The sequence below is a fragment of the Phyllostomus hastatus genome, unplaced genomic scaffold, assembly GCF_019186645.2.
Source record: "Phyllostomus hastatus isolate PE091 unplaced genomic scaffold, TTU_PhHast_1.1 phas_scaffold_1674, whole genome shotgun sequence".
NCBI lineage: Eukaryota > Metazoa > Chordata > Mammalia > Chiroptera > Phyllostomidae > Phyllostomus > Phyllostomus hastatus.
In genome coordinates, this window is record NW_025334011.1 from 18,457,055 (window position 1) to 18,482,916 (window position 25,862).

Genomic DNA, 25,862 nt, shown 5'->3' on the forward strand with positions numbered 1-25,862 from the left:
GTTTTCTTTTTATGTGTAAATTCTAAGTTATTATTGTTTTTACTTCTGTGCATCCAAATTTATTTTTATGTTGTCATTATTTCTTTTCATGATTGTATTTTATTTTTGTAGAGGCTCGCAACCCAGAGGAAAAGACAAATCTGTAAACAAATCAAAAGCCAGGGTGGCAACCCTGGTGGTATAGATCGAGGGAATGGCCGTATGCGAAGTCGCACAGCTAACAAACTGCAGAGCCAGGACCCAGACCTGTTGATTATTTGCACAATACCTGTCTGCTTTCATCTAAAGATTACAAAAGTCACTAACACATGAGTTCTGCTTCTTTCTTCCTGAAGGACATTATATTGTCATTCTTTCCCCTTGTTGTTTCCAGATTTTAAGAATCACGCCCAGGTTATAAAGTAATTCCCTTATGTTTTCTTCTGTGATTTCATATTTTACATTTTGATCTCATTTGGAATTTATCTTGGTTTGCAGTGTGTGGGGTGGATCCTGTTTTATGTGTTTCCTAAGTTGCTCTAGCATCATCAATGCGCCTTCCTTTTCCTCGTTGACAGCAATGCCCTTACATATGCACTTGGGTCCCCTCTGGACTAAGTGATTCCTGTGTTTATAAAAACATAACATTTGAAATGGAAGCATTTTTAGAGAAGCCCCTTGAATAGGCTATTTTTATTAGGCTTTATAGAGGTTGTAGAGACTCAGCCAAGATCACCCAGATAGTCATCAGTGGTGCTGGAAAACATGTGTTTTGTTTTTAACTGTTGCTCTATTACAGTTGTCCCAATTTTCCACCATTGCTCTCACCTTTCCACCCTTCCCACCACTCCTACTCTCACAGTCAGTCCCCACCCAGTTGTCCATGTCTGTGGGTCATTTACACACATTCTTTAACTGGACCCTTTACCTTCTTTCCTCCCTTATCCCCCTTCCCCCTCCCCTCTGGTCCCTGTCAGTTTGTTCCTTGTTTCCATGCCTCTGGTTCTATTTTGCTTATTTGTTTGTTTTGTTCATTAGGTTCTTGTTATAGGTGAAATCATATAGTTATTTGTTTTTTACCACCTGGCTTATTTCACTTAGCATAATGCTCTCCAGATCCATCCATGCTGTTGCAAAGGGTAAGAGTTCCTTCTCTCTTTCTGCTGCATAGTATTCCATTGTGTAACAGTTTTTAGATCCATTCATTTACTGATGGGCATTTAGGTTGCTACCAGCACTTGGCTATTGTAGATAACATTGCTTTGAACATTGGGGTGCATAGGCACTTTTGAGTGGGTGATTCTGGATTCTTATGGTATAATTGTAGCAGTGGAATCACTGGATCAAAAGGCAGTTCCATTTTAGTTTTTCGAGGAAATTCCATACTATTTTCCACAGTGGCTGCACCAGTCTGCATTCCCAGCAACAATGCACTAGGGTTCCCTGTTCTCTACATCCTCGCCAGCACTTGTTGTTTGTTGATTTGTTTACGATGGCTATTCTGACAGGTATGAGATGGTATCTCATTGTGGTTTTAATTTGCATCTCTATGATGGCTAGTGGCATTGAGCATCCTTTCATTTGCCTATGGGTTCTCTCTAAGTCCTCCTTGGAGAAGTATCTGTTCGGGTCCTTTGTCCACTTTTTAATTGGATTTTTTGTCTTCCTGGTGTTGGGTCATATGAGTTCTTCATATATTTTGGAGAACAATCCCTTGTCCAAGGTATCATTGGCAAATATGTTTTCTCGTATGGTTGGTTCCTTTTTCATTTTGATGATGTTTTCTTTACCTGTGCAGAAGCTTTTTAATTTGATGGTCTCATTTGTTTATTTTTTCCTTTATTTCCCTTGCCCTAGGGGATGTATAGGCAAAAATATTGCTGCATGAGATATCTGAAATTTTACTGCTTATGTTCTCTTCTAGGACTTTTATGGTGTCATGGCTTATATTTAAGTCTTGTATCCATTTTGAGTTTATTCTGGTATATGGTGTAAGTTGGTGGTCTAGTTTCACTTTTTTGCACGTAGCATTCCAGATCTCTCAGCACTATTTTTTAAGTTTATTTTTACTCCATTTTATGCTTCTGCCTCTTTTGTCAAATGTTAATTGACCAGGGAGACATGGATTTATTTCTTGGCTCTCTGTTCTGTTACATTGGTCTATGTGTCTGTTCTTATGCCAATACCAGGCTGTTTTGGTTACAGTGGCCTTGTAGTATCATTTGATATCAGGTATTGTGATCCCTCCTACTTTGTTCTTCTTTCTCAAGATTGCTGAGGCTATTTGGAGTAGTTTTGGTTCCATATACATTTTTGAAATATCTGTTCTAAATCTGTGAAATCTCTGATTGGTATTTTAATAGGGATTGCGTTGAATCTATAGATTGCTTTGGGTAGTGTGGGCATTTTAATGATGTTGATTCTTCCAATTCATGAACATGGCACATGCTTCCATTTGTTTGTTCCTTCTTAATTTCTTTCTTCAGTATTCTGTAGTTTTCTGAGTACAGGTCTTTTGCCTCCTTGGTTAAATTTATTCCTAAGTGCTCTACCTTTTTTGTTGCTATAGTGAATAGGATTTTTTTCCTAGTTTCTCTTTCTGATATTTTATTGTTGTACAAAAATGCTCTTGATTTCTGCATGTTGACTTTGTATCCTGCTATTTTGCCAAATTCACTTATTAGGTCGAGTAGTCTTTTGGTGGAGACTGTGGGGTTTTCTGTGTTGTTTATATATCACGTCTGCAATGTCCTCAACTATTACATTGCATGGTTTTCTCAGAAAGTATAGGTGACTAGTCTAGCAAGGGCCTAGATTCAGGTTGGATGCTTTCTCTTGCCATAAAATATTTTCTCAGTTTTAAATAGTTAAAGTAACATGATTTACTTTATTTATGTTAATTATAATGGATAAATTTTAGAACATTTGGAAAACAACCCTACTACTGACCCCCAGATAGATATATGGTAATATTTTGGTCAGTTCTTTCCAGAATTTTTTTAATGGATAATCATTTGCTTTTTTTATGATCATGTTAAGTGGAAACAGTTTTGAGAGAATGGCAATAATATTAAGCTTTTAAGTGCACTGATCAAAGTGTCCTAAGTAATTACCTTCTTTAGTTATCAGAAAACCCATCTAGGGATGCAGCCTTTATTATTCCAGTATTAATGTTGAGGAATGCTTGGCTCTGAGAAGCTAAATAACTTGCCCAACCTCAGATAGATTTTACATGATGGAACTTGAATTTGACTTGAGTGTTTACTCCAGTACCTATGTTTTAACTCCTATGCTCACTGAGTCCTGTATGTATCATTTTGCATTCTGTTATTTTATTAATATTTCAACAGAATGTTCATCCTTGTTTCCTCAATGATCATATTAAATTTTATGTATAGCATCACCTTTTAACACATTATACCAAAACTGCTTTATACCAGATTGTAATAAGAGAGAGTTAAAATTATTTTTAACTTTTTTTCTTCAGATATTACTCATCAGATCTTGGTATCTGCACAAAGAAGTATTTGAAAATAAAATAGATTATGGAGAAGGTCAGTCAACATGAGACAGAAAAGCACATTAATTTTATAGATATGGTTGCTTCATGAGCATTTCAGAATGCTCATGATATTCAGAAACTATTTTTCTATGTTGATTGTACATCCTTCCTGTGAGTTTGTTTATAACAAAATTTGCACATCTACTTTGATGTTTCCTGCCTTTTCCAGATCCAAGTTGTCCCATACTCTGAGTTTGAGATGACATACGTGATGACAGTGAGGTGTGGCTGAAGTATGAATAGTTTGGAGCTTTTTGTGCACTCAGAAGTAAAGTAGGCATTTCCTGCACGTCAGCCTGGCTCAATGAGCAATGTGTTCATTTACTTCAGCTGTGACGCCAACAGACACAGCAGTAAGAGTAATGAAAACTGTATTGCCATTGTGCATTGTGAAGAGAGAAGTGAATTAAACATATCAGGCCAGTGTGAAGTTACAATATTAGTGACTCTTGGAGAGGACAGTGTTTTTCTGGTAGCATTTTAAGTGCTGTTTTGTGTGTGTCTGTGTGCTGGGAGAGAACAAAATGGGAGACTGGATTCACAGGCTGGTTTGTAACTTAGCTGTGTTCTAGGTACCCATGGAACAATAGGCTAAACCAGGGTAATTCCTGCCACCAAGAGGTTTATAATGAGTGCACTGAACTTGTCTTTTTTACCATGCAGTCTCTATTAGTAAGTAAAAGTCTGAGCTCACTCATTCCCTAGTATATTTATTTATAAATAATATACACATGTTACTGTGGATCCATAAATTACTTAAGTTTTTTTTTCTTAAAATTTAAGAGTAAAAAATTGTGGATGATTTTTCCTGTGTGTATAGTGCAGGCAGCATGTAGACTCTTTCAAATATCATTGACCCCGCCACTGCAGAGGTGGAGCAGAAGACAGTCTGTTGCCTTGAGTAGCTTCAGCTGGGACACATTTTATCCCTATTAAAAGGTAGAAGTTTTTTTATCAAGAGACTATTTGAAAGTTAAGTTGTTTTCTTCAGAGCAGCTTAAGAAAACTTTAGTAATAGGGATCTAGATAGGTCTACATTTTAAATTTTTTATATTTTAAATTGATACATTTAAATATATTTTTGTTGCATTTCCTTATTTATATTTTAAATTTATGTTTTAAATTGATAACTTGCTTCCATTGCCATCCTTTCCCTTTTTGTAGTTCTTCCAGTATAGTTACATTTCAGGGTTGTGTAGAATAAGAAGTTGGGAATGGCATAGCCAACAGTTCTTGTCTATATTGTAGAATTCTGACATTTGCAGATTGTACTCATCAGACATCTAGTCAAACTAGATGACTGCTTAATTACCTTATGATACATTATGTTTCACTTCTCACACAGGAAATAAAAGGCTAGCTATTTCTGAAATGCGGAATGACTGACTTAATAAGGATTTATCATAAAAAAGATAATCTTTAATGCTTTACTATACTATGTAACTAAGTGGTAAGTTTATGATAACATTTGGAAGTGAGTTTTAATGATTATGTTTTTAATAGAATGTTCATTTACTATCTAGATGTAAATATGTTCTGTTAGCTTGCAAATTTGATTTAAAACATCATCATTAATATTTTCAAAGCCTAGTTTCTTATATATCTAAATGTGTCAAGAGTATTTGTTGGTAAAATATTATTTTAATGATAGGTTTATTTATTTTTACTTATTAGATTCATGTTCTGTGTTATAAAGAACTATTAGTAAGAAAATATACAAAAATAAATCTCAACAGCTAATGTCACCAATATATTAAATTTGTTCTTGAAGTTGCCTCGATAATTTTAATATGTCTATTTCCACTGTTTTTACTCAATCATCTATCTTCATGTGTAGTTACCTCTAGCTCAGCATCTGATTAGATTATCAATAAGCTCAAAACCCACAAGAGAACACTGTATTAATAAATCTGAAAAGTATAAATTAAATGAATTTTTAAAACAAACACGTATACTACCAAAAGTAACACCAGAGGAATCAGAAAAGCAGAGCTATGCAATAACTAAGGAAAACATTGAGAAATATTGTGAAATAATTAGTGTTATGTGAGTCTCCTGGCCCTGATATTGCCTGGGAATGTTTAATTCCAAGTAATATCAAAAATAAAAGAGGTATTTATAGCAAAAATATAGGATAATCTCACAGAAAACAATTCCAACAAGTAAGACTGAACTTAATGGGAACTGGGAGGTTATTAGAAAGCAAATCTCTTTTACCAGGTGTTTTAGGGTTTGTGTGGTTCTTTGTCTCTGCTTCTCTCTGAATACAGTATTTCTTAGCTTGCTTATCAGATTATAGTTGAAAAATAGCTACCCATGTGATTCTATCTGGGCTTATTGCCCCAGCACTTACGATCATCTGATTGTCTACACCTAAATGTCGCTTGGTTCAAATGCATGAAACACATTCTCATTGACCACTGAATAGCCAGTGCACTTCTCTCCAAGTGCAGTGTCTGCTTTAGGTTTAATGGGCTGTAGCTGGATCTTCAGGTCCTGTGATTCACAGTCTGCTCATGTGATTCATAGTCTGGGGTCTGAGCATGGTCCACACAGGTAAGTTATTAACATTTCTGCTATAACTTTACTAATGAGTCTTTCCTATTCTCAGGGAAGAACTGCTTCAAAGGTACATAAATTGGTATAAAGCACAAAAAGGATGAGACCCTCAAAAGAAAACTCCAGTTCATGAACATAAAGAGTTCTAGTTATGAACTTATTTATGCCTTATTACCAACATATTATTGTATAAACAAACACTATAAAATCACATTCTTTCAAAGAATAATTTATCAAAAGCAAGTCGTATTTAACCTAAGAATGGAAGGATGGTTCAATATTAGGAAACCTACTAATGTAATATAAAATGAATATGCTATTCATATGGATCAAAAGTTAAATAGTAAAGCCAGCTGATGCTAAAAAAGAATTTGATGAAATTAAACAATTTTTAATATCATATTTTAAACACTTGGTTTTTATGCTTTTTGCAATTTCCAGTGAATTGTGAACATTTATTATTTTTATAATCAGGCAAGCATCTGGTTTTAAAAGCCTCAGTGCAGATCATAATTTTTTGTATTTCAAGTTCCTAAGTCATATAATAATGTCTTAAATATTTTTAATGAAGTACTCCTTTAAAATAGTCTAATTTTTGAGAATTGTTAAGAAAACAGAATAGGGAGAATTTTTGCTTTGCTTCATGGGAGAACTTGTTTTAGAAGTGTACTTTTTTCTGTGTATAGCGTGAATGATCGACAGTCTTTTGGGGATGAATTGCTTTTCCTTAGGTGATGCCTTTGAAAATTGTTTCCTTTACTTTCTCCATCATTTGCTTGTGGCTCTGTGAACTCTGTCTCCTTTCCTTGTGCTGAGTCCGCGCCCAAATCTGACCACTGTGCATATCTACCTGATGGTTGATACTCCACCTGAACAACTCAATTTTAGATTCAACATGCCTGGGCCTGTGCCCATTTCCAGCTCTGCTATCAATCTATATTTCTTGTCTGGACTATCTGCATTCTTCTGGTATTCTTTTTCCTTCTATTTCAGCATATCCTACCCACATTGCAGCTAGATTAATCTTTCTATGTTGGATTTATACGTTGCCTTCCAGCTTAAAACTTTGTGATGTAATATCTCTGATTGAATTACATGGAAAATTTTTGGCTTGATGTTTGAAGCTATTTTCTTTCGGCCTTCTGTGTATTCCTCCCTCCCCATCTTCTCTGTGCATCCTGGACTTATTTCTCGTGGTGTCCATGGTATGGCTATTCTGCTGTTTCTACTTGTGCTATGTCTTCTAACCCCCTTTTTCTCATTCCTGAAAAACCGGATTCATTTTTACAATGTGAAGATCAAAAGCAGTGTTCATGGAACTTTAGGGTCTCCCCAGTATTTGTGATTTTCTTCATCCTCTGAATCCTCACAGCACTCTGTATTTCTCTCATGACTTTACTATGCTCTCTAATTGCTTCAGCTGTGCTCATAGCTTATAAGCTCTTTGTGTATGAAAGGCTGGATTTTGTTGTGTCGTATTTATTGCAATGCCTAACATAGTCACTTATTCATAGTAGTTCAAGTATTGGCATTTGGGATCAAACACTGAATTATTTGAAACTAATATATACATGAGCAGTATACAACTTTAATTCATATATATAAATACCATTGATTTTCTCTTTTTGTAAGTCACAATCTCTAAGCATTCCTTTGGGAGGTGTAGTACAACTGAACATATAAAACAGCACTAATATAAAATGAGGTTGTGTTGGTCATCTAGTTTATTTTTAGAAAGTGATTTTTCTTTTTTGTACATTTGCATTCATATTTGCCAAACTAAAATAGTGTGAAGAACAACTAAAATATTAGTGTGCAGAACAATAAAAGTTTTTATTATAACTTTGAGAGAGAATGTTAATTAAATTGAGGGATAAGGAAAGGTACTGCTTAAGAAAATTTTTTCTCATTTGTGATGACATGAAAAGTTTATTTTCTTATATTGAACTTCTTATACTCTTATATATTTTCTTATATTGAATTGCCAAGACATTCTTGCAACAGATTGAATACTATGATAAATATCTGTTTTTTAGAGCTTTGGACAGTGTCATTTTTGAAAGCAAACTTGAACTCCCCGTGAGATCATTGTAAAGATAAATGCCTAAAAGCTTTTCAGAGCCATACCTTGGCTCTAGCAAAATTTAATTTCCCACTGATTATGTTTATATCAATTTTGGAACACATAGCCATGAATATACTCAGCATAGCTGTATCATTGACAATTTCCTATTCCTTGGGAATACATTCCTGTTTTATATGCATATGGAAACCACTTACTCTTCTTATGTTTCTACCTGGAGTTAAATTCTCTGGTTTTTAGAAAAGACCATGAAAATATCCTTATGGTTGTTTACAGGCTGTATCTTTATAATAGCTAAAAACATTTTGATGTAAATGGGAATGGGCTTTATAAATGTTCTATACTTTATTAGCCATTCAGTAATACCTGGTTAGGTTCAAAATACAAAAAGAGTTTTTAAAAGTAGATACCAGCTGTATAATATCACAGTGTTGAATGCGTGCAATGGGTATATTTGGTGAGGTGATACATAAACATATAGAAAGATTTGATTCAGTCCTGTTGATGTTACTTTAAAACAAATTACTATAATTTTCTTGAGCTTCAGTTTGGAGATTGCAATAATATTTACTTTTTAGAGAGTTTATATGAGTATGCCATGAGGTAAGATATAAAAAGGAATTACCACAATGTCTACTGTTCAATATACTCATAGGTTACTTTTATTCCTCTTATACCAAAAAATATTTTTTAAAAATGATTTGATAAAACAATTTGTTGATAATGTTTTCATCTCTGAACTTTTTGTACTCTGATTACCAGATAAATTTGATAATCAGGTAATCATACAATCTTAGAACTAGACAGATTGGCCTTGTTATTTACAGATAAGAAAGTAAAGGACCAGTGACCTCAAATGACCCACTTGCCACCATGTACAGGTCAATAGTAGAGTGAGGTTTTGAACCCAGATCTTGGGACTCCTCTTCATGTGGTGCTTTTTCCATGCTCCATATTAGATGTTGCACTTTGAGTGAGGCCCTTTTCCAAATGATGACTGTGACTATGGTTCCTTCAGAGGAGCTAGCAGGCTTCCAGTCTCTTCTGTTCTTGATCATTCTTATTAGTCAATTGTAGAGTTTTTGCCAGGCTGGAAAAGAGAATCAAGTTCAGCTATGAATTCAGTGTGGAATGGAGTGTCATGCATGTGTTCTAGCTTTGAGTGTAGCAAAGAGTTTGAGCAGAAGCCCCATCATGATGTAGTTCATGGGTTGGTTATAATTTTCATCAAATCATCACCCCCCCCCAAAAAAAAACAATCATTGGTCCTGTCTCTAAAAAACAAGCAACACAAAAGCCTGTAATATACTTTAAAATATGCATTTTGGTGATGTTCTGAAAAATACTTAGCCCTTAGATCATAAAATTTAAAACTTTTAACATTTAAAGAAAGATAGTTTGCTTAAACAGGACGTTTGCCACTGCTGTGTTTTGGAAAAGTAGAAAAAAATTAACACAATACTGAACTTAAAGTATAATAAAAAGATGAATTAAATAAAGAACCAGTTAAAGCATAAAACTGTAATTTTTCTTGAAGTCTTCTTCAACTCCATCCTAGATTAGATTTTATAATACAGATAATCTACCCCTTCATGGGAATTTTGTATTTCTGAGGTGCCGCACTTATTGGCCATCAGGTAGCCTCTATAAAACATCTTGTAAAGTTTGTTAAGAAAATCTAAAGCTATTTAAAAATTCATACATATGAATACTTTGCTTAAGATGGGATTATAGAATTTGTCTATTAAACCTGATTGAATTAAAAGCTGAGGTTTCATAACTCATGACTGTTTGTACAAGAGGAAGTAATGTAAATACTATAAATAACTGTCAAAGGAAATAACATGTATAGTGATTTTAAATCTTAAAATAATGAACCAAGTACATCCTTGATCAAATGCACATGTAGTGATATTTCTATAGAACAGATATTTCATAGGATTATGATAATAATAGTTTAGTGTCAAAGCTTAATTCAGATCTTGAAAAAAGTCGTCCTTGCTACTTCAAAAACATGTGACAGTAAAATTACTTCTTTTTCAGTGAACTTACTGTATTTTTTTTAACTATAAGACACACTCCCCCCAACTTTGGGAGGAAAAGGGGGGTGCATCTTATAGTCTGAATATAGCTTACCTGGCTAGTAAATGTAGTTTACATTTATATTGGTGAAATGTTATATTATTTATGTAATTAAATATTTTACCACATTTTTTGCTTTATAGTTTTTTTCCTATTTTTCTCTAAAACCTAGGTGTGTCTTATGGTCTGGTGTGTCTTGTAGACCTAAAAATGTGGTAATACTTACATAAATGTTTTGTCATAAAAAAGACTCTCAAGGTATGATCACTCTTTAAAATGTTTAGTGTTCTTGGACAACAGTGTGGTGATTGCTGGGGAGGAAGGAGTATAAGGGGATTAAATGCTAATGGAAAAAATACAATAAAGGTTAAATAAAAATATAAAATATTCACACTTGGGGACAGTTTGTCATAGAGATACTTAAAAGTGGCTATTCTGTGCTTTTTTTAAAATTTTTTTAAATTTTATTTTAATCATTGTTCAAGTACAGTTTTCTCCCTTTTACTCCCATTCCAGCCCACCCACCCAACCCTCCCTACTTCCCTCCCATTACCCCCCACCCCCCAGTTTTTGTCCATGTGTCCTTTAAATTTGTTCCTGTAAACCCTACCCATTCCCCCCTGAAATTCCCTCTTCTCTCCCCTCAGGTCACTGTCAGTCTGTCCCCTATTTCAGTGTCTTTGGTTATATTTTGCTTGTTTCTTTGTTTTGTTGTTTAGGTTCCTGTTAAAGGTGATATCATGTGGTATTTATCTTTCACTGCCTGGCTTGTTTTGCTTAGCATAATGCTTTCCAGCTCCATCCATGCTGTTGCAAAGGGTAGGAGCTCCATCTTTCTTTCTGCTGCATAGAATTCCATTGTGTAAATGTACCATAGTGTTTTGATCCATTCATTTACTGATGGGCATCTAGGTTGCTTCCAGCATCTAGCTATTGTAAATTGTGCTGAACATTGGGGTGCAAAGGTTCTTTTGTATTGGTGTTTTAGTGTTCTTAGGATATAGTCCCAGCAGTGGAATTGCAGGGTCAAAAGGCAGATCCATTTTTAGTTTTCTGAGGAAGTTCCATAGTGCTTTCCATTACTGGTTGTACCAGTCTGCAGTCCCACCAACAGTGCACTAGGGTCCCTTTTTCTCCACAACCTCTCCAACACTTGTTGTTTGTTGCTTTGTTTATGATGGCCATTCTGACTGGTGTGAAGTGGTATCTCATTGTGGTTTTAATTTGCATCTCTCTGATAGCTAGCAATACTGAACATCGTTTCATGTGTCTGGATTTTCTGTATGTCCTCCTTGGAGAAGTGTCTGTTCAAGTCCTTTGCCCATTTTTTAATTGGGTTACTTGTCTTCTTAGAGTGGAGTTGTGTAAGTTCTTTATATATTTTGGAGATTAAACCCTTGTCTGAGGTATCATTGGCAAATATATTTTCCCATACAGTTGGTTCTCTTTTTATTTTGATACTGTTTTCTTTAGCTGTGCAAAAGCTTTTAATTTTGATGAGGTCCCATTTGTTTATTCTTTCCTTTATGTCCCTTGCTCTAGGAGACACGTCAGTAAAAAAGTTTCCACGTGAAATATCTGAGATTTTCCTGCCTACGTTCTCTTCTAGGACTTTAATGGTGTCACGGTGTATATTTAAGTCTTTTATCCACCTTGAATTTATTTTTGTATATGGTGTAAGTTGGTGCTCGAGTTTGATTTTTTTGCATGTAGCTGTCCAGTTCTCCCAACACCATTTGTTGAAGAGGCTATTTTTATTCCATTTTATGTTGCTGCTTCCTTTGTCAAATATTAATTGACCATAGAGACTTGGGTTTATTTCTGGGCTCTCTGTTCTGTTCCATTGGTCCATGTGCCTGTTTTTATGCCAGCACCAAGCTGTTTTGATCACCGTGGCCTTGTAGTATAGTTTAGTATCAGGTATTGTGATCCCTCCTACTTTACTCTTCTTTCTCAAAATTGCAGCAGCTATTTGGGGTCATTTATGGTTCCATATAAATTTTTAAAGTGTTTGTTCTATGTCTGTGAAATATGCCATTGGTACTTTAATAGGAATTGCATTGAATGTGTAAATTGCTTTGGGTAGTATGGACATTTTGATGATATTAATTCTTCCAATCCATGAACATGGTATATGTTTCCATTTGTTTGTGTCTTCCTTGATTTCTCTCCTCAGTGTTGTGTACTTTTCTGAATACAGGTCTTTTACCTCTTTGGTTAGGTTTATTCCTAGGTATTTTATTTTTATTTTTGCTATTTCAAAAGGGATTTTTTTTCTTGATTTCTGCTTCTGCTGTTTCATTGTTGGTGTACAGAAATGCCTTTGATTTCTGGATGTTGACTTTGTATCCTGCTGTTTTGCCAAATTCATTTATTAGGTCAAGCAGTTTTCTGGTGGAGTCTATAGGATTTTCTATGTACACTATCATGTCATCTGCAAACAGTGACAGTTTTGTTTCCTCTTTTCCCATTTGGATTCCTTTTATTTCTTTTTCTTGTCTGATCGCTGTGGCTAACACTTTCAGTACTATATTGAATAGAAGTGGTGAAAGTGGACATCCTTGTCTTGTTCCTGATCTTAGTGGAAAAGATTTTAATTTTTGCCCATTGAATATGATGTTGGCTGTAGGTCTCTCATATATGGCCTTTATTATGTTGAGGAATGCTCCCTCTATTCCCATTTTGCTGAGTGTTTTTATCATAAATGGGTGCTGTACCTTATCAAATGCTTTTTCTGCATCTATTGATAAGATCATGTGGTTTTTGTCTTTGCTTTTGTTTATGTGATGTATTACATTTACTGATTTGCAAATATCGTACCATCCTTGAATCCCTGGAATGAATCCCACTTGGTCATGGTGTGTGATCTTTTTAATGTATTGTTGGATGCGGTTTGCCAGTATTTTGTTGAGGATTTTAGTGTCAATGTTCATCAGTGATATTGGCCTGAAGTTTTCTTTCTTTGTTGTGTCTTTATCTGGTTTTGGAATTAGGATGATGTTGGCCTCATAAAAAGAGTTTGGGAGTCTTCCATCTTTTTGGATTTTTTGAAATAGTCTGTGAAGGATTGGGGTTAGCTCTTCCTTAAATGCTTTGTAGAATTCTCCTGTGAAACCATCTGGTCCAGGGCTTTTGTGTGTTGGGAGTTTTTTGATTACTGCTTCAATTTCTTTTGCTGTTATTGGTTTGTTCAGGCTTTCTGCTTCTTTTCCATTGAGTTTTGGAAGATTATATTTTTCTAGAAATTTGTCCATTTCATCTAGGTTTTCAAATTTCTTGGCATACAGTTCTTCATAGTAATTTCTTACAATCCTTTGTATTTCTGTGGTATCCATTGTAATCTCTCCTCTTTCATTTCTGATTGTGTTTATTTGGGTTTTCTCTCTTTTTTTCTTGATGAGTCTGCTTAAAGGCTTGTTGATTTTGTTTATCTTTTCAAAGAACCAGCTCTTGGATTCATTGATCTTTAGAATTGTGCTTTTAGTCTCTATGTCATTTAATTCTGCTCTGATCTTGGTTATTTTCTTCCTTCTGCTTGCTCTGGGCTGTCTTTGTTGTTGTTCCTCGAGTTCTTGTAGACATAGGGTTAGGTTGTTTGTTTGGAATGTTTCTAAGTTTTTTAGGTGGGCCTGTATCACTATGAACTTCCCTCTCAGGACTGCCTTGGCTGTGTCCCATAAGTTTTGGGTTGTTGTGAGTTCATTTTCATTTGTTTCCAGAAACCTTTTGATTTCTTCCCTAATATCATTCTTGACCCATTCATTGTTTAATAGCATGCTATTTAATCTCCATGATTTTGAGTGTTTTGGGTTTTTTTCCTTGGGGTTCGTTTCTAGCTTCAGACCCTTGTGATCTGAGAAAATGCTTGGTATGATTTCAATTTTTTAAAAATTCTTGAGGCTTGTTTTGTGTCCTCTCATGCGGTCTATCTTTGAAAATGTTCCATGTACATTTGAAAAGAATGTATATTTAGCTTCTTTGGGATGGAGGGTTCTGTATATACTAGTAAAGCCCATTTCATCTAGGGTATTGTTCAATGCCACAATATCTTTGTTGATATTTTGTTTGGAAGATCTGTCCATTTTTGATAGTGGGGTGTTAAAATCCCCCACAATAATTGTGTTGCTGTCAATATCTTTTTTGAAGTTGTCTAAGATTTTCTTTATGTATTTGCGTGCTCCTATATTGGGTGCATATATATTTACAATATTTGTATCTTCTTGGTGGATTCTTCCCTTGAGTATTATGAAAAGACCTTCTGGGTCTCTCTTTATGGTCCTTTTTTGGAAGTCTATTTTGTCAGATATGAGTGTTGCTACCCAGGCTTTTTTTCCTGTCCATTTGTTTGGAAAATTTGTTTCCAGCCCTTCACTTTCAGCCTGTGCAGATCTTTTATCCTGAGGTGGATCTCTTGTAGGCAGCATATGTGTGGGTCATGTTTCTTATCCAATCAGCTATTCTATGTCTTTTGATTGGAACATTTAATCCATTTACGTTTAAGTTTATTATTGATAGGTACTTATTCATTGCCTTTTATGTACGTGTGTTCTTCTCTCACTCTCTTTTCCTTTCTTTCCTTAAAGCAGTCCCTTTAGCATCTCTTGCAGAGCTGGTTTAGTGGAGGTGTATTCTTTTAGACTTCTTTTGTCTGAGAAGCTTCTTATTTGGCCTTCTATCTTGATTGAGAGCCTTGCTGGGTAAAGTAGTCGTGGTTGCAGGCCTCTGGTTCTCATTACTTGGAATATTTCTTGCCATTCTCTTCTGGCTTGGAGTGTTTCCATTAAGAAGTCAGCCGTTAGCCTTTTTGGGGCTCCCTTGTATGTTACTTCCTGTTTCTCCCTTGCTGCCTTTAAGATTCTCTCTCTGTCTTGGAATTTTGCCATTTTAATTATGATGTGTCTTGAGGTGGGTCTCTTTGGGTTCCTCTTGATTGGGACTCTCTGTGTTTCCTGGATTTGTGTGAGTTTTTCTCTCATCAAATTAGGGAAGTTTTCCATCACTACTTTTTCAAATAGGTTTTCTGTCCCTTGTTCTTCTTCTTCTCCTTCTGGTATCCCTATTATACAGATATTATTACGTTTCATATCATCTTGCATTTCTCTTAGTCCCTCTTCATTCTTCCTGAGCCTCTTTTCCTTTTTCTTGCTCTTTCTGGGTGTTTTCTTCTACTTTGTCCTCTAGCTCACTGATCCAGTCTTCTGCTTCATCGATCCTGCTTTTCATTCCTTCTCTTGCATTCTTCAGTTCGGAAATTGTATTCTTCATTTCCTCTTGGCCTTTGTTGAGAATTTCTATTTCCTTTTTCATGCTGATGTAGTTTTCAGTGAGTTCATTGTAGCTTCCCTGTAGTTTCTGGCAGCTCATTGTGAGCTCATTGAGCTTCCTGACAATCATTGCTTTGAACTCAATATCTGATAGTTGAATTGCCTCTATTTCATTTAGCATTCTTTCTGAGGCTTCCTCCTTTCCTTTCATTTGGGGATTGTTTCTTTGTCTTCCCATTGTTTGTGAGACTCTTCTTGTTAGCCTCAGCTTCTTATATTGATCTGTTCTGGCTCCCTGGGTTTATGGTGTGAACTTCTTTAGTAGAATAGCAGTGAGTTTCAGTGGTGCAGTTTCCTTGATCTTCCAAGCTCACTGGTCTTGGGCTGTTATTTAAGTTGGCTTTGTGTTTGCCTTTGGGTTTTGATTGTTGTTGAGTCTTTCTTTGGTCTTTCCTTCCCACCAGCTGGTTAAATGAGGGTCACTCTGTCCACCACCTCCTGTATTTTGTTTTGCTGGTGAGGGCAGGTTGTTTGAAGCTGGTTCTTCTGTGTGTATAAGGTTTAAAGAATTCTTGTTCAGTTGTTTGTATTGGGTACTGTCTCTACTGTTTAGTTGTATTTCCAGATAGGTCCTGGATTGAGGTTTGTGTGGTTACTACTCCCTCCTTCACCTTCTTCTGTTGTTATCTGTTAGTGGTTCCTTTGTTGTTGGGTTTCCTCTTCCAGTGGGTATCCTGGTGTTCACTACCTCCACCTATTCTTTTTTGTCTTGTTGCAGCACTCCTCTTAGGGTCCAGTCTTTCGGTTCTGCTACTATCCTTGGTCCCCTATTTTCAAAACGGCTGAAGTATGTTGGTTGCTTGCCTCTCTACTCCATAGATTGGTCAGGATTTTCTTCCCTGAGCAGTGGGAAGCCGAATCTGCTCCTTCCTACTCTGACACCATCTTATTCCACCCCCCATTCTGTGCTTTAGAAATGGTTAGATTTATAATAAATAGCTAGAGTACATACTTTAAAAATTACTCATATTAAATGAAATTTTCATTTTTAGCTCAAGAGCAGTATTCCATTTATACACTTATTGTTGCTATTATAGTTCAGAATGAAATTTTTCCAATAGTCTAGACTTTCCAAAATTCTAGGACAATGTTCTAGATTCTATATTTTTCCAATATAGTTCAGAATGAAATTTTTCCAATATTCTGACATCTAGAAAATTCTTCCAGTTTTTTGGTAAATTTTCTTCACTAGTTTTGAGTAAATCAGAGAATGCATACTAAAACATTACTACTGCCACCTATTTTCAGTGAATTCTTATTATATTCTAAATTTTTATGTACTGAATATAATTAAAAGAAAATTTTCCAGATCTTTTTGGTTGTCAAAGCAGCTATGTAGAAAGGGCAAACTCTATTTGGATATAATAAAATGTGCCTCTTAAATTGTTTTCCATTCCACTTTCTTAATTTGTGTATACAATATCGTACATGCATCTGAATCATTTTTAAGAATACCACAAATATAAACTTTATGATCTTGGTATCTGGTGATCAGGGGAGAAAAAGGACTACTTAAGTTGTAAACTGGAAAGCTTCTCAAATAAGGTGACGGCCATTCGTTGCTGCTTGCTTTCACCCTTGCTGCTAACTCCTGGGGGTCTTGTTTTGGCCAGTCATAAAAGCTAAATCATCTCCATAGCATAAGGAGTGCCCTTTCTTTCAGTGACCATCTGTAATGACAATTACTTTGAAGTTGGAAATTGAAAAAGATGATAGAAAATAGTATCACTATCAGAAAGAAATAGTCAACATTCTGCTGCTCCATGCTTCGGGTTCTACACAAAATGGAAGCAGTACAGACCTGGGTTTGAATCTGTTGCCACAGTGAAAACATGGGCAAGTTATCACTCTTAGTCCCAGCATCTCTGTGAAATGGATGTTGTGAGGCTTAAATGGGGATATATGGATATGTTCCATGACACAGTGCTTGATGTATATACCGTGATCATCCTTTTGTTTCCTCTTGCAGTACCTGGTGGAGGCCAGTAGTGGGGGTTTCTAAAAGTTATTGAATGCCTCCCTTAGTGTTTTTTAAAAATGTTTATTCATTTTTAGGGAGGGGAAGGGAGGAAGGAAGAGACAGAGAGAAACATCAATGTGTGGTTGCCTCTCACATGCCCCCTCCTGGGGAACTGGCCCACAATCCAGGCATGTGCTCTGACTGGGAATGGAACTGGCAACCCTTTGGTTTGCAGGACGGCACTCAATTCCTGAGCTACACCGGCCGGGACACCTCCCTTCATTTGTACATAGAGTTTCATCTTTCTCCAAAATTTTTAGCAGAGCTTGGAAAAGGGATAACATGAATTAAACTTTAAGACCTTAGATACCATTTTTAGTAACAGTATTTTTAGATTAAAAGCACTTTATTGCATTTTGTTATTATTAAAGTCCTTGCAGTTAAACAAATATTCATTTTATTGGCTCCATCAAAGAAATAAGCAAAATCGTCTGTGGAACAGAACTCTGAGGTATGTTTCCCCTCACTACTGAAGATCTTTTCTGTTGACTATTTCAAAATTTTAGGTTTTTAATAGGAAAACCTCATTTCAGTAAAACACTTAAGACTTAAAATGATCCATCAGCCTTTTTATTAAAATCTCATAACTCACTGTGACATTGCTTTACAGCATGGTTTTAAAAGGATTTACCTAGCCAAATTCATGAGCAAATTGCTGGTGTGTTTTAAATTGGATTATATGAGTTAAAAATGGGAGTAACGGTGGAGAATATTTCACCACTTGGACTTTTTGCTATTTAGATTGAGAAATTAAGAGTGAATACCTATTACTCACACATATAATTATGTATTTATTAGATGGATAATTAAAGAGCGAATGTTTATCCTGAAAACTGCTGGGATTTTAAATATGTCATTCTCATTAATGAAACAAGATAGCATTTTGAATGCACCTTTGGTGAAATTAATTAAAAAACAATTTAAAGAGTTAATTTATTATTTATAATAACAATTTAAACCTTTAATGAAATACATTTCTGTACAGAGGATTGTGATTTAGATAGGTCTGGAAACTGAAATAGACTGTAGTTTTTATTGCTTTCTTATTATTAGGATTCCAAAGTTCTCATCTTAAGTTTAATTTTAAATGTATTTTTCACATTTAAGGTATATATGATCAAAATGAAAACTAGCTAGCAATTTCCAGTCTTATTGTATCACTGTATAGCTGCCCTGTCCACCATGGTGGCCACTACCCAGTAGGGCTCCTTTGAGTTGAGATATGCTGTGAGTGTAAAATTAAAGCACACTGAATTTCAAAGACTCAATATTTAAAAAAATCTAAAATCTCAGTACTTTTTATATTGACCACATGGTGAAAGGATAATATTTTGGATACATTGAGCTAAATAAAATATATCATTTAAATGAATTTAATCAGTTTTTTTAAAATGTGACAACCAAAATATTTAAAACTACTTATGGGACTCATATGTCTACTGGATGGAGCTGCTCCAAAAAATGATTTCTGAACTGATTAAAACATCACAGATAGACATTGCCTGAGGGATGTCACTTTATGAGCAAATTAAAAATATGCCAAGTATATTGGGGTTATGAAGAAAAATTTTGCATACGCAACTTGTGAAAAGGTGGATGGAGAAAATCATCTATAGATACAACTAGGGCATGCAAATAGGATAAAAAATTGATGTCTACAAAATTATTTGAAGATTCATAACAATTTTATAAAACATTCTGCTACTTTCTTGAAAATGTAGCTTTTATTAGTCCAACAAATTTTATCATAGTTTAAGAAAATACATATTTTTAACTGAATAAAGTAGTAAATATTGATTATCACATGTATATTCAGTATCGGCAATATACTGGAAATGCAAAGGTTTTATAGTACATGGCATAAAGTAGATGCTCAATAAATATTTGATGAATGAATATATGACTGAAATAGGAGAGATGGGTAGGGATTTTTGTTGTTTTTTTCCATGGGTAATCTGAAGAGATTAAAATCTCTTTCTGGTCCATAGAAGGCACACAAGAAATATTTGTGAATTGCGCAAATGAAGATACACACACACACACACACACACACACACACACACATATTAAATGATAAAAAAGACAGAGTCCTCAGTGAGAAATTACTACCAATACATGTTAAGTTAGTTTTCACTGTTCACCAATTATTTTAAAACATCTTAAAGCTGTTTTAAATGGCACATTTAAACGGTACATTTACTTTAATTATGCTCTTATTTTGATATTAACTTTTATTTTGAGTTACATTTGAAAATACTCAATGGAAACAATTGATGTAAGACCCAGGAATTAGTGCTTCAAAAGTTCTGCACTTGTGAACATCAGTTGTGTCTTAAACTGTGATGAAATCATGGTTTCAGGTTAGAAGAAATCCTCAGTGAACTTAGGTATAGTAATTGGTCACTTAAGGTTAAGCAGAAGCATTAATATAACTTATTTAGTAAAATGTAGAAAAAAATAGGTGCATTTCAATAATAAAATTGTAATTGTATAGTTGTGTGAAACTCATATTACAAACACATTTAACATAAATTCCATTTATTTCAGGATATTTGTAAATGAATTTTCCTTGACTACAATCTTTACTAGACTAATAATCCTGGGAATAATTTCTTCACTCTGAGTTTTCATGCAGCCCAGGATACTTGAGGAGTATTTCAATTGGCTAATGACAAAATGAAGGAGTAAAAATTAAATTCAGGTATATGAAGGAGATAGAGTAGGTGTAGATCCGCTGTTTCCATAGTTGATTGACCACGAACTGTTATTTATAAAGGGTTCATGGTCCACACTGGCTTCATCGAGCTCTCCCTGAGGTCATTAGTTACTGATGCTCTGCTACCTTCGTCTCTCTGCATTGTATGCACCAGCGACATTGAACATTGGGCTCCTGCAGCTCTCGTTTCTGGGTCTTTATTAATGCTCTTTGGATGCCTTTCCTATACCCCATCACTTCACCTAATTCTGGCTTAAATATCCTCTCTAGGGGAAGATCTGCCCTTTCCTTAGTTTCTCTTCATTTTTTCCTTGCTGTAAGCTAGTATAACTCCCCTACTTCCCTTTTAGAAACATTATTACACTTCCTCTGTAAAGAACTGAATTGTCAAGTTTTGTGTGTATTTACATGTTATTGTTCTAATGGCTTTTTTCAATATGCTCTACAACCCCAAAGCCCTTCCTTTCTTTTTTTTCTTGAGTATAAGGACTTACACATTACTTTCAAGTTTCAATATACAATTTCCCCTCCACCCCTGGACACATGACAAAAACAGCTTTTCTTTCTAAGTTACTAGGAAATTATTTACTTTCTTGTGTTTTCAGAAACTTCATAAATCATGTAAGCAGGACATGTTATGAATTAATTAGTAGAACATCTCTCTCTGAAGGGTTAAAGGATTGCCAGCACTGATCAAGCTTGCTCTCTCTCTGGCTCCTGATACAGTGTTGACAGCCAAGCAAAGAGCCTCTTCAATAAATCCTTTCTCATATTTAAGTTTTTCCAGATGTGAGAAGCAATTATGTCTTTGCATTTACTGAAGCCTTGTGTGCTTTTCAAGAGGGAACTGGCATCTGTGCTGAATTAACTGTGCTTGAGTGCATGTGTGTGTTCTGTGTGTGTGCATGTTCTGTGAATGAATGTACGCATACACTAGCACACACGTGACATTTGCCAATAGTCAAATGAGATCGGACCTGAAAACAAAACAAAACAAAAAGCTAATGTCAATAAATACCAAGAATTGTTGCAGCTACATTTATAATCAAGAGAATTGGTTTTTATTGAACAATGGCTTCCCCCTTTCTATTTTTGTTTGATTGTTAAAGCAAAGAAGTGATAATTAAATCATTTGTATCTGTGAAAGGGTTTTTTTTTAAAATGGTGAAATCATGATTCTCATGAAATGTAAAATGAACACGTTTCAAAGATTTGACTCATTAAGTAATGAGGGCACTAGTAAGATGTTACAATGGGTTTAAAGGTGAATTTGAAGGACTAGACATACATGAATAATAAGGAATCCTGAAATGAATTTACAAATAGGTATTCAAAGGGTCTATCAACAAGGCAACAATCAGTTGCTTTCCCAGGGCAACAATTAACTTGCGCTTGTGTGGATAACGCATCATTAGCATTGTTATCAGTTTTCAACAATTTATAGAGTTGTAAGATTGCTCAAAGACAGTGAAAGGCCAAATTAGCCAGAAGGTAACACCAGATAAGACGCAAGGTAATCTTTTCCAATTCTTTTTTTTTTTCATTGCCAGTTTCAAAGTCTTTCAAAAATTTTCCTGACCTCTCACAAAAAACTGCAGACAAAGGATGCTTTGGGGGACAGCCAAGCTGTTTGATCCCACATAATCCTTTAGTTCTGGTGACAGGCCACATAGAGGCTACTCAGACCACGGGCTCCTTTCTCTTGGTATGGAGGGCTGTAGAAGTGATTGTGGTGTTTGCCTTATTGTTGTTAAAACTGAACTAATATCTCAAGTAAGTAGCAAATTAAGCTAGTCTTTCAGTTTCCTGGGTGCTTATGTTACTGTAGACTTTGAATAAGAATACTTTTATTTTCTGTCAAAATATTTAGAAGAGTACATATTTTTAATTTTGGCATCCCAACCACATTCAACCTGGAAATTGTGTCAAAAGTTATTTGCAGTTTTTTTGTTCTCCTGCTTTTCCAACACCAGTGTAGATGCGTGGTTTTCATTTGTGAGTAGGATCTGTATTTGAAAATGTGAATAGGAACACAGAAAAACACTCTATTAAAGCTCATTTTAATGGCATAGTTGGTAAGAGTGACAGTTATTCAAGTTGCTTTATATTCTTTTGATTTTGAATTAACAAATGGTAATGAAATAGTCACTAAAAAGGAGAAGATAGGCTTGGTGAGTGTGAATTGTAAAAATAGATAGGGCTAATGTTAAGCAGAGCTCTTTTATAAAGAACAGACTGCCCTAGAGAGCTTACATATCTTGTTTTAAGAAATGATTCCTCCCCCTCATCTATTAGTAAAGTTCTCTTTTGGACAGATGCTGATTAATGAGGACATACATGAAGCAAAATTAAAATAACCAGGAATTCAACTGAGAACCTTCAGGGTGATAGTCATAAAAAAACCAAACCAACAACAACAAACCAAAATCAAAACAAATAAACAAACAAAAACACCTCTGGCAGGGAAACAAGTCAAATGAATTAATTTCTCTCTCACCTAACCCTTTAGGGTTTTATAATAAGAATGCTGAGTTAATTTTAAAACTAAAAAAATTAGTTTATTTCTTAAGTGTTCCTCAACTCAAAACTGAATCTCAATGTATTTCAATTATTAATCATGGATTTTTGTTTGTGAGATACTTATCACCATCTTGGGGGAAAACACAGTTTCTATCACTGTAAAGAAAAGAAAAGAGGCAAAGTGAAATAAGTATGAAACATTTGTCAGAACACAAGACATTCTTGTCTCATGTGACCTTAACAACACTGAGACTGTCAGGCACTGCATGACTTGTGATGGTATAGAAGTGTTTCCTTGGCCAGGGGCTGTATCCCTGGAGACCTGAATTACTGGAGGGACTCTGTACTTTCTATGGAAATACATTGCTTACCCATAAGTATCAAACCCTAGCGAGACCAAAGACTTCTGTATTATGACAGGCAAGTTAGCTCTTATCTTTAGTCATGCTCTATGAGGCCCTTCTGGCCTTTAAAAACATATCGATGATACAGAGTTGCACCTTTTAAATGAGAGGATCCTTTCATATCAAATGCTTTTCCTGGAACCGTGTGCCTTTATTGGATAGGTGAAAACTTGTGTTGGTAAGGATCTTCACTACTTTCTAAGGGAAGTAGGGGGTTGGTTGGCTGTAGGTAAAGTGGCTCCCGACTTGGTCTCATTTTGAATCAGGGCGTGGATAGAAAGTACTAACACAAGGATTAGATGACGTAAAATGAAATTCTCAATAAGTAAAAAGGATTAGCAGCTATACAGAAAATCCCTTTTGGGGCTCCCAAGGTGAAAATATGTATTAAAATACAATATTTAATTTGTTTTTAAAAAAGAGGATGATAGGGAATTTTGAAATGTGATTACCTCTCCATGAATAACACTTTCTTCTTATTCCCTAAGTTACATTTTGGAGGTATTGACAACAGTGCTTTTCTGTGATGAAGTACAGGACTTAAAATGTTTTAGAGAAAACTTTATATGAATTTTGTATTATACCTATAGGTGAAAGGAAACATGCGTTTAATCAGAAGTAATAATGTGTCTAGCTTGCCAAACATTAAGGATTTCCTCCAGCAAGTCTTGAATGATGAGTTTTTTATTTCCTGCCTTATCTTAGCACCAAGTATGTTTTACTCACCACTGCATCTCCAACAGCAAGCACGGTGCCTGGCATAACAGCACGTGTTTGAATGCATGAGTATAGGGCTTTCGTTAAATACTGGTCCTGGTGCTCCACTGAATAACTCTGTGAATAGGATGCAAAATTAATTTCTCTTGACCATGATTTTGCCCTCTGTAAAAAAGAGGGCTTTAGTAGGATTGATTTCTTAAGGATACCCATGTCTTTAAAATTTTGATTCTGAAATTGCAAATGGAAAATTTATTTTCATGTTGCATATGGTGTTTGGTTATACTTTGAAAATGTCTGTGCATGATCTTTTCCAGTACAGTGAAGAGTCAATAAGAACTTCTTACATGATGGAAAATGAGAAAAAGCAGCCATTGAAGTCTGATGAAGCTAATTCACCATGGAGAATAGGTATTACCACGAGGAACACAAGTATTGTCACCTTAAACATCAGCCAACAGATGCATCTTAAGCTGCTGTGGCAATATTTTCTCCCTACACTCCTAGAAGTTTGCAAGAAAAGATTATGAAAAACGCTCTTCCCTATTTCCAAATAAAGGTAATGGAATTGATGTTCTATAGGGTAGTCTTTTGGCAGAGGACTTGAAGGAATTGATCAGAACCCACATACTCTGCTCCTTTATGGAACAACTATAATTAATGTAAGGAGAATTTCCTTGTAGACTTCTCTATACTGGCCTGACAAGGCTGTTATTTTAAAGTGAAGTTTTCCAAATTCAGTACCCTTGGGACATTTCTTTTTGGTATTTTGTTGATAAGCAGGATATGTGATGCTCTTAAGTTAGCCTGTATCAAAAATTGTTTCATGAGAAGACCAATGGTTCTTCTAGAACACAACATTTTTTTTTCAGAATAGAACAGTGTTTCCCTAAGTAATATTTCACAGAAAAGTGTTAAGTTTTCTGGAGTATCAGGTATCATTTAAAAATAGGTAGGTATGTAAGTAGATTAGATTAGATGGATAGAAGTTCATGTTTAGGAAGTGCTGGGTTAAGCAAACTTAAATACTTTTCTTGGATGTGCATCTTCTCAGAACTTCCAATGTGTCATTGCTGTGTGGATCTCTAGTGGCAGGGGTAGAGATTAGAATACAGGTTTCTCCAAACGCGTTTGTTTAAGAAACCCCTCGTTTCCACTCAGAATCGCCAGTGGAACTTTATTCTCATAGAACATGATGTGAGAAATTATCTATACATGATGACCATGCAGAAATTTTTCTTGTCAGAATTTTTAGTTTAGGCAAGGCTGAGGGAATTAAAAAATAAATTTAAAACTAGATGGGATATAAAGAGAAAATAGCATTATACTTGGCTATTAAAAATGATGTATTATTTTGAATAAAGTCCTATTTTATATAATTAGTTTAATTATTCACCATGGGGTGTTTTTTAATGTCCAGTGCTTATGTGCTGTGGCTGTAAAATATTAATTTACCCTAGGATTTAAATAACTAAGTTGATAAATTATGAGTTGGAGAGAGTCTTAAGATTAGCTACATTAACATGAAGGGTTTGTTTTGAGCAGTATATATTAATTATATAACTGATGACATATACCACATTATAATATTATTCTAGTTTATTTTTCCAAACTTTTATGTGTGTGTAGTACACACTGAAGGATATACAAATAACTTGCAACTTTGTAAAAACTGACATGGTGGGCAGAATTGAAAGAGATGATTAGTATTGTTTTGAATTCTTAAATGATATATCAACCTGTGTTAACTGCAACTTCTCATGTTTAATGATGTTTACAAGTAAAATAATACACTAGCAATATAGGATTAACATTTATAATTAACTCAGAATAGATTCCTCGAAGGGCTCAAAGAGCTTTTCATAATAAATTACTAGGCTTTAATCAGCTAATATA

General features: G+C 34.9%; 1 protein-coding gene across 1 annotated transcript in view; it reads left to right on the top strand.

The window, feature by feature from the left end:
• The window catches only part of NEBL (nebulette), a 339,975-nt gene that overhangs the window by 210,649 nt on the left and 103,464 nt on the right, over positions 1-25,862 (top strand). The window lies entirely within an intron of this gene.